The sequence below is a fragment of the Panthera tigris genome, chromosome F3 (assembly GCF_018350195.1).
Source record: "Panthera tigris isolate Pti1 chromosome F3, P.tigris_Pti1_mat1.1, whole genome shotgun sequence".
NCBI classification, from domain to species: Eukaryota; Metazoa; Chordata; class Mammalia; order Carnivora; family Felidae; genus Panthera; species Panthera tigris.
The window spans coordinates 38,450,410-38,456,294 of NC_056678.1; positions in this window are offsets into that span (position 1 = coordinate 38,450,410).

Below are 5,885 nucleotides of genomic sequence, written 5' to 3' on the forward strand. Positions count from 1 at the left end.
ATACTCTTATTAATTCCATTGTAGTTGGTGAAGTAGAATCACAGGTGGCTAATCACTACATCATTTTGTTCATACTAGAACTTAACTTTCAGCAGGTAATCAATTGAAATCAATACTTTTAATGTACAATTATTATATTAATCTCAAGTTAATAATTTTTAGTTATTGGCTAAACCACAATCAGGGTGAGTTCCATCCGGAAATTGTTTCCGTCCAAAATCTGGCCCTCTCCTTCTCTAGCTTTGGTACTAAGTGGACCTGTAATAACTGTCTTCCACAGCCTCACAGTTGTGTCACAGATCCAGATCTAATCAAAGCACTTAGTTTCTGTGTCCACTGATTGCTCCAGCATGAGCAGGTGACTCAATCTAGGCCAACAGAGTTCTTTCCCAGGACTATTTTATTTAGAGTTAAACGAAAAGGGACTTTCTCTTTTTTGAGTATTTTCCTAGAAAGATGCAAATTGGGGACTATTAGCAGTCTACTTTTCCACTAGATAAGGAATGCTCATAGTAAGAAAGTGTAAAGTCAAGTAAAGACAAACATACAAAAGAGGAAGAGTTCTATTCTTTGCACTGAGGATCCAATTTTCTTCTGTAAGATTCCTATAAGGACCTAGTTAACTATGAGAAAAACCATCTTGGTTTCCTGAGCCAAAAAATTTCCTTTTTGTTAATGTTAGCTTGATGTTAAATTGATGTTAATGTTAAATTTCTGTTGCTTTCAATATAAAAAAAAAATTGGACTACTATATCATACTATCACTGAGATAATGAAACAACACCAAAATAAAAAGCTTCTGCAAAGTAAAGGAAACAATCAACAAAACTGAAAGGCAACCTACAGAATGGGAAAAGGTATTTGCAAATCACATCTCCGATAAAGGGTTAGTATTCAAAATATATGAAGAACTGATACAACTCAAGACCCAAAAAACAAATCCAATAAAAATGGGCAGAAGAGGGGTATCTGGATGGCTCAGTCGGTTGAGCATCCAAGTCTTGATTTTGGCTCAGGTCATGACCCCAGGATTGTGGGATTGAGCCCCATATCAGTCTCTACACTCAGCGTGGATTTTCTCAAAAAAAAAGGGGGGGGGGCAGAAGATATGAATAGACATTACTCCAAAGAAGACATACAGATGACCAACAGACACATGAAAAGATGCTCATCATCACTTATCAGAGAAATGCAAATCAAAATTATGATGTGCTACCACCTCACACCTGTCAGAATGGCTAAAATTAACAAAAGGAACACTGTACTTGCATTGTTGGTGGGAATGCAACCTGGTGTAGCCATCTGGAAAACAGTATAAAGATTCCTCAAAAGTTAAAAATAGAACTACCCTATGATCCAGCAATCACACTATTGTGTATTTACCCCCAAAATACAAAAATACTAATTCAAAGGGATATATACACCCCAATGTTTATAGTAGCATTATATGTATGTTAACTAACTGCAATTACAATAAAAACTTCTTTAAAAAAGAAAAAAGTGAAAATTAGTAACAATAATATTAAAATGGTATGTAAAATTCTTATATGATATATATAGATAGATAGATATAAAAAAATCAAGAATACTTTGATTAAGGTATTTTAAGTTTAATAACTATTTTTTAAGAAATTTAGTATGACTACTCCTGGCACCTACTAATCTATTTATTTTGTTCTGTGCTTAGAAATAATGCATTTAACATTTAATTCTAAAGTATCAGTAGATATTAATATCAAGTCCAATAATAAGTAATCTCCAGTGTCTTCCTTTATAAAAAAAATAATCCTTGGAAAATGGCAGTGATTGTATCATTTTTTAACATTTCCAAGTCATCTATCAAAATAAATATACTAACTAGACTGGGGGTGGTGGCACACAGGGCCCATATAATATGTGTGCATAAAAATGAAGAGGGAAACAATGGGGAATCTAAAAAATCTAAAAATAGGAGAACCCCCAAATATCCAAAGTGTTCACTGGGAAGTATGATGGGACAATTTTGGAATAACAGCTAAAAATGGGAGGAATTTTGGGATGTGTACAGAAATGAAAGTAGTGTAGGCTCTACGATGTCTCAAAACTATCCAAATCTCCCTTCCAAAACAAAGTCCCACACTAAGTAGAACTCATAGGAACAGAATATAAATTGAATAGTACATGAATAAAGGGGTGTATTGGTCAGCTTGGGCTGCCATGACAAAATACCAGAGTGGGTGGCTTAAAAAGCAGAAATTATTTTCTGGAGGTTAGAAATCCAAGATCAAGGTGCTAGAAAATTTGGTTGCTAATGAGAGTTTTCCTTCTGGTTTGTAGATAGCTTCCTTCTTGCTGTGTCCTCACATGGCCTTTTGTCTGTGCACACATAGAGAGAAAAATATTTCCCTGATGTGTCTCTCATGATTTAAGAATACCAGTCCTAGAGGAGTAGCATCACACTTATGGCCTCACTAATTATTACCTCCTGATAGACCCTATCTCCAAATGCAGTCATATTGGAGATTAGGGCTTCAAATATATGAATTGGCAAGATGGGGGCACAATTTAGTGCATAACAAGGGGTCAAAGGAAATAGAAGTTCTAGATAAAAACTGGAAAGAAGAACAAAGACAGGAAATCTCAAGAAGTCCATGACTATATATTATTTAATACTTCACAAAAATAACAAAACACAGAACTTTAGAGTCATAAAGTTAAACTGCTGTCCTGACCTATTTTCTCCCTTTTAAAAGTTTAGAAAGCAAAAATGTACAACAGAAATGATTGTGATTAAATCCCAAATAATGTCACTATAATAAAAAGGATAATAAGGAACAAGCTAATACCCTTACAAGAAGAGAAAAATGACAGAAAGTCAGGATCACAAAATAGATAAAAAGTGTAACCTAATATTTCAAAATCAGGTTAAGGAAATTAAGAAAATAATATAAGATATAACATAAAAACAAATCAGAATTAAACATAAATAAGAGAAGACCTCTGGTTTCTGTTCTGACATGCAAAGATCTTAGAATTTATCAATCCCTCATAAAAATTTTAAAAATGTGGAACAAGCTAAAAATCAATGATTTGTCTTAGGTTCCTTAGAGAATTGAGATCACATCGCTGCCAACCCAAAATCCAAGGGAAAATGTGAATACAGAGAATCAAGACAAGATCAGCCTACCTAAAGCAAAGCTTTTGGAGACTGTAACTGGACAAGGAGGGAAGGAGGAACCAACCGCAGACAAATTAATGAACAAACAAACGAAGAGGTTAATGTTTCCCAAAATTAATTACAGACACAAAACCACAAATTTAGATAATTCAGAGAACACCAAGCAGGATAAGTACCAAAATATTTAAACCTAGCCTCACATTCAAACAGCAGAAATTCAATGATAAAAAATCTTGAAAGAAGCCAGGTGGAGGATGGGTTAAATAGGTGATGGATATTAAGGAGGGCATTTATTGTGATGAGCAATGGGTGTTGTATGTAAGTGATGAATCACTAAATTCTACACCTGGAATTAATGTTACAATGTATGTTGAACTAACTGGAATTTAAATAAAAACATGAAGGAAAAAAAGAGCCAGAGGATAAAATACCTTACCTGTTGTTATAGATGAATTGTGTCCCCCCAAAATTCATATGCAAAGTTCTAACACCTAATGTGGCTGTATTTGGAGATAAGGTCTTTAGGGAGGGAATTACAATTAAATGAGATCATAAGGGTGGGACCTAATTCAACATGACTGGTGCCCTTAGAAGAGAAAGAGAGACACCAGGGAAGTGGATGCAGAAAGGAAAAGCCTTCTGGTAACACAGAAAGAAAATGGCCATATGGAAGCCAAAGAGAGAGGCTTCAGGAGAAATCAAATCTTCCAACACCTTGATCTTAGACTTTTAGCTTCCAGAATTGTGAGAAAACAAATTTCTGTTATTAAAGCTCCCTACTCTGTGATATTTTGTTACAGCAGCCATAGTAGACTAATACACTTATACAGAAAAAGGGATACTAATTGCATCAGACTTCACATTAGAAACTATGCAGCAAACTGGAGTTTTTAAAAAGTGAACTTAGATTATTTATAAATGTATATTAAAAACTTTAGGGCAACACTAAATAAAATTAAAAGAAGTATAATTACAATGTTAAGGAAAGAAAGCAATGGAATTATATTAAATGTTCAAATAACAACAGAGAAGGCAGACAATGAGAGAAAGACAAAGGAAAAAAAAGAACAAAAATAATGAAAAAAATCATCACACATATGGTAGATAGATATCAATCCAACTATACCAATAAGAACTTTAAATGTGAATGGCCCAAATACACTAATTAAAAGACAGAGACTATCAGAGTGGATTTTAAAAAGCAGGTATTTGCTAAAAGAAATCCACTTTAAATATAAACCTAGGGATAGTTTAAATGGAAAGAGATGAATAAAGCTATACCATGCTAATACTAATCAAAAGAAAGCTGGATGTTAACTAACTTGGATTTAAATAAAATCTTGGGGGAAGAAAAGAAAGCTGGAATAGCTATATTAATTTCAGATAAAGCAGACTTCAGAAAAGGGAAAATTATTAAGGATAAAGAGAGGCATTACCAAATGTTAAAGGGGTCAATTCTCAAAGAGGTCATAACAATCCCAAATATACATATAACTAATAACAGAGCACCACATACATGAAACAAAAACTGATAAAACAGCACGGAGAAATGGACAAACTTACTAGTTATAGTTGGAGCCTTCAATAGCCTTCTTTCAATTTTGATAGGCCCAGTAAGCAGAAAATCATTGAGAACATAGTTGATCTTAACAACACCATCAATCAATTAGATCCAGCAACAGTGGAATATATATTCTTCTCACGGTCACATGAAACATTTTCCAAGATAGGCCACATGCTGGGCCATAAAACACACCTTAACAAAATAAAATGAATAGAAACAATGTAAAGTATGCTCTCAGACCTCAATGGAATCAAACTCGAAAACAATAACAGAAACATATTTGGAAAATCCAAAATATTTGGAGATTAAATAACACATTTCTAAATAAAACATGGGTGGAAAAGTTTAAAATTTTTAAAAATATTTTGAGCTAAACAAAAATGAAAAGAAAACTTGCCTAAATTTGTGATATGCATTGAAATCAGTGCTTACAGAAAAATTAACAGCATTGAATGCGTATGTTACAAAAGAAGATAAATCTAAAATCAGTAATATAAACTTCCACCTTAGGAAACTAGAAAAAGAAAAGCAATATAAACCTAAGCAAGCAGAAAAGAAACAATATATATATAAAGAAAAAATCAATGAAATTGAAAACAGGAAATCAATAGAAGAAATCAACTAAACCAAAAGTTGGTACTTTGAAAAGATGAATAAAATTTATAAACGTCTAGCCAGATTAAGAAGAGAGAATACATAAATTATAAAAATCAGAAGTGAGAGTGAGGATATCACTATTGATCCCAGGGACACTAAAAGAATACTGAAGGAATATTGTGTACAAGTCTGTGCCCACAAATTGAATAACTTAGGTGAAATGGACCTATCTTTGGGAGGCACAAGCTACTTAAACTTACAAAGGAGAGATAGATAATCTAAATATGTATATATCTATGAAATAAAGTAAATAAATAATTAATAACCTTCCAAAAAAAGAGTACCAGGCCCAGATGGTTTCACTGATGACTTCTACCAAACATTTAAGAAAGCAATGACATTGCAGTGCCTGAGTGCCTCAGTCAGTTGAGCAGCGAACTTTTCATTTCGGCTCAGGTCATGATTCCAGGGTCATGGGATTGAGCCCTGCATCAGGCTCTATGCTGCATGGAGCCTGCTTAAAATTCTCTCTCTCTCTCTCTCTCTCTCTCTCTTTCTCCCTCTGGC